The following is a 4,587-nucleotide window of genomic DNA, read 5'->3' as shown; positions in this document are numbered from 1 at the left end:
GAAATCAGTTTTGTCTTTAGGCATGGCAGTGGTTTGGTTAATTAAAAACCTGACTATAGCCTGGATCTCATCCAGTGTCAAAGCACAAATGTTGTGGAAAATCAACTCCAGAAGAGCGTGGGAGATATTCCCTAACTTTACCAAAGTGTTTTTTTTTTTTTTTTTGTAATGGAAATCTATCGTAGTGATTCAGTCTCCAAATTGTGAATTGATTTTGTTCCAAAAGTTCACTTGTAAGCCAGTTGTCAGCGCTCAGAACTCATTTAAGTAACGTGATGCTACTTCCGTTCCCAGGCTGGCTCCTAAAAGCTTATTTAACACATGTGCAATTGAACAATGCTGCTCTAAACTCACAGATTATTAGTACTTGCAGGGTCTTCAGAGGTCTTCAAGTTTAGTAAAACCATTAAACTGACAAAGGATCAGAGAGGTTAAGTGACTTGCTTAGGGTTATCCAGCAGAGCCAAGCCTGGATTCTCGTCTCCCGACTTTCCAGCCGGTGATCTTTCTGCTATACTGTACTTTATAAAACTGGACCATTGTTTACCACCTTATGTCTTTAAGAAGGTTACTTCTGAATAAGTATATATCACTTTAGCACTTGGAAAATGCCTTCCCATCTTGTATATTAGACTCACAAAATCTTCACAACAATCTTATGAAGATGGTAGAGCAGATTCTGTTCCATTTTAAGTAAAAACACTGAAGCTCCAGGGGGTTAAATAACTTGTCCGGAGCCACACAATTAGTAAGTGGAGGGCTTGGGACTCAGCCCCAGCTCTTCCCGGTCTGAGGCCAGCGTCCGCTCCTCCGACGACTTGTGGCAGGAATGCAGCCCTCCAGGCTGCACACTAGGTGTCCCGTGCAGGGAACAGCACCGGCTCCGCAGGTGGGAGGCTAGGTCAGTCACGGAGGTGGGTGGGGCCTGCCCAGGGAGGCTGCAGCGTCGACGGGCAGCAGGGCCGAGCAGAGGGGCTGCGGAGCGGAGATCCAGGGCTCTGGTCTGCGGTTGGTGCTTCTTCATCAGGAGGCAGTTGAAATAACGGCGGGTGGGAGAGTTGTGCTCACTCTTGACATGTGGACGTTACTGTTCCTTAGGAAGTGTCTACACAGTCAGTCTTTAATAGCTCATCTAGGGAGGCTCGGCAGCGGCCGGAGGAGCGCGGGACCGAACCGGGAGCCATGCCGGGCTGAGGGCGGGCCCGTACAGTCGCCGCCACCCGAACCGCAGCCGCCTCCAGACGGGGCGCCCTTCGCCGTGGACGCCGGCGGCCCGGGACGAGGATTTCATCTCCTTAAATGCTTTTGAACCAGCGAAGCTATTCGTCCTTCGAGTGAACTTCGGAGCTCGTGGGCAGATTCATCCTGGGTTTGTGGTGGCGTAGTGCGCGCTGACTCCCGCCAGTTCCCCTAAGTTCCTTACCTTCTGAATCAGAGAGCTGCAAAGTTCGCTGAAGAGCAGCCCTTGTGGATAAGCACAAAGTCCAGCGACAGCGACTGGACAGAATCTGCGAGGGTGTCCGCCCCGGCGGCACTGCTGGACGGCAGGCTGCCCTGTGGAGATGCCACCCTGGAGGACCCGGCCACCGTGGCCTTCTGTGACGCGCAGTCCACGCAGGAGATCCACGAGAAGGTGCCGGACGAGGCCGTGGGTGCCATGACGTCACGCACCGTCACCCTCACCCGCGAGGACCTGGAGAAGTTCAAGGCCCTGAGAGTGATCGTGCGGATCGGCAGCGGCTGCGACAACGTGGACATCGAGGCTGCAGCGAGCTCGGGATCGCGGTGTGAAACCTGCGGCCCGCGGCCGTGGAAGAGACAGCCGACGCCACCATCTGCCACATCCCCGGTCTGTCTTGACGGAACACGTGGCTGGACCAGACGCTGCGGGAAGGCACGCGGGTGCAGAGCGTGCAGCAGAGCGAGGTGGCCTCGGGAGCGGCCCGCGCCCGCGGGGAGACGCTGGGCCTCGCCGGCTCCGGTCGCACCGGGCAGGCGGTTGCTGTTCGAGCCAAGGCCTTTGCACTCAGCGGCATATTTTATGACCCCTACTTGCAGGATGGGACAGAGTGGTCCCTGGGCGTGCAGGGGGTCTGCCCCTGCGGGACCTACTGTACCAGAACGACTGCGTCTCTTTGCACTGCAATCTCAGTGAACATCACCACCGCCTCATCAGGGACGTTGCTATGAAGCAGACGAGGCAAGGAGGTTCCTCGTGAATGCGGCCCGCGGTGGGCGGGCGGTGGGCTCAAGGAGGGCAGGATACGAGGGGCAGCTCTGGACGTGCTCGAATCGCAGCCCTTTAGCTTTGCGCAGGGGCCGTTGAAAGATGCATCAAGTCTCATCTGCACTCTCCACACAGCCTGGTACAGCGAGCTGGCATCACTAGAGATGCGGGCGGCAGCTGCCGCCGAGATGCGCCGCGCAATCACAGGTCTCATCCCAGAAAGCTTAAGAAACTGTGCAAACAAGGAACTCTTTGTCACACCAGCTCCTTGGTCAGTAAATAGACCAGCAAGCCACTTGTCCTGAGCTCAGTGGTGCCGCATGCAGATATCCGCCAGGCACCGTGGGCGTGGCTTCATGAGGACTGCCCGCGGCAGTGGAAGGGATCGTCCCTGGAGGCATCCCGGTGACTCACAACCTCCTGCAGTGGCACACTCTTCCCAAGCTCCCTCTCCTGACCAGCCCACAATACACGGGGACAATCGAGAGCACCCCAACCAGCAATAGCAGAGATTGCCGAAAGATAATCAATCATTCAGATAAACTTGGGACCTAGAGACAGTGAAAAATGGATGAACTAAGAGAAAAGGAATTTGATAGTCTTTTTAACTGATTCTGGACATATGCACCATTGATGTTGCAGAGTTAAACTACAAGATCTAGAACACTAAAGATGTCGTGTGCTCAGGAAGCCCTGAAAGACTAGGACGTGATTTATTAATGACCACCTTCTGTGCATCAAATCACAAAAAATAAATAGAGCTTTTTCATTTATCAGTCCCTCAGGACTTCGCTCTAGAATGTTGCATCAAGAACCAAGCATTGAAATAAAAAAAATATCAAGAGGACATCCTCATCCTGCGACTCCAGTCCCTTGGGTCTACAGGAGCTGGTTACCTCTTTTTGCTAATAGGAAGATTAAATTACTACAAAATGGGGAGAAATCTGTCTGCCTATGTTAGACATCTGCATGCACAGGATTGTAGACAGTACAGTCCTGTGCAGAGAAGCATCTCTCTCAAATCTGAACTGCATACTGAGTGGGCAAGTTGGTTATAAATTCAGTAATACCCTCTGACCATGCAAAAAAAAAAAAATGTATTAAGTTTCACAAGCTGTTTGTACTCAAATATATTTTCTCAGTTTCAGATCCTCAGCCATTTCATCAAGTGGAAAGTCTTGAACTGAAAGGGCTCAAGAAGAATAATGTTGCATTTCCTTATGTCTCAGGAAACACTTTTTATGGTAACTTGTCAGATTGTCTAGGAACAAGCCCACTTTTTCTTTTTTAGAAATTGATAGTCTTTTCTTCACATGATATTTTGTATAAGAACCCTTGAGATATATTATTAGATGTGACTAATTTTTAACAAATCCTATTAGATTTGTATCAATGTGTAACTATGTTCTATTCATAGTCTTTTGTGAATCCTTGACTTTTTGTTTAAACAGATGGCCTATTTCAAGCCTTTGTATAGGTACATTCCTGTTTTTGTGACAAAAGAAAAACTTAAAACTGTCCCAAGCAGAAAAATAATGGCTGTCAGAAATGTTTAGTTTTAGTGTGTTACCATTAGTGTATTTTTTAAGTGTAAGGGTAAAAATTTAGTGTTTAGTGCAGATTTCAATAAAAAGTAATTTAAAAAAATAGATCATCTAGCACATGGTTGATGTTTTAATTAGAATGTTGTGTGGATTAGGCCATAATGCCTTGATATGTCAGCACTCATTAAGGATTTAACCTAAATCCTTACTTAATTAACCTAACTGGAGTTAACCTAAAGTTATCTCTCTCTCTCTTTTTTTGAAAACTAATCTCCATTTGAAGAACACATGCTCAATCAGGCAATATAAACTAATATTTCTACTAAATCTCCCTCTGCAGCTTTATGGATCTTAACTTCTACATTTTCAGAAAGAAATGTTTATCTATAAAAAGGAACCTACTGAGTCTGGAAGAAAAATTGATTTCAGCTGCAGGTTTAAAAAAGCTCTGCCATAGTTTGCATATTGTGAATGTGATTTTTTTTTTTTTTTTGATTCCCTGAAAAAGAGAGAAAAAGCATTCAGAACAGTGCACCTTTACACGGATGTGTGTTACTGCTGCTGTGACGTGATGCTCAGTGCATCATCATGCTGGTTAAGAAGGCTGGTCGAGGTGCGTGTGGGTTAGGAGTGTGCTCTTTGAAGATTTTTCCTGCTCATTCAGTAGTAAAGATGGAGTCTGATTCCAATCTTGGTGGACTCAGGATGGAAGGAATAAAATCTGTAACAGCAGCCTGCGGTCTGGAGGCTCACTGCAGAATTGAAAATGGTTCCAAAACATAATGTTTCAGTGCCATGTGCTACATTTCTAAGTAT

The 4,587-nt window shown here is 47.9% G+C and overlaps 1 pseudogene; it reads left to right on the top strand.

Moving 5' to 3' along the window:
- The first annotated feature begins 1,075 nt into the window (after positions 1-1,075).
- Positions 1,076-2,733, top strand: LOC103592847 (annotated as a pseudogene).
- Positions 2,734-4,587: the final 1,854 nt, after the last annotated feature.

This window comes from Galeopterus variegatus, unplaced genomic scaffold (assembly GCF_000696425.1).
Source record: "Galeopterus variegatus unplaced genomic scaffold, G_variegatus-3.0.2 Scaffold1224, whole genome shotgun sequence".
NCBI classification, from domain to species: domain Eukaryota; kingdom Metazoa; phylum Chordata; class Mammalia; order Dermoptera; family Cynocephalidae; genus Galeopterus; species Galeopterus variegatus.
The sequence above is the reverse complement of the archived record's forward strand: the minus strand, read 5'-3'. Positions and strand labels throughout refer to the sequence as shown.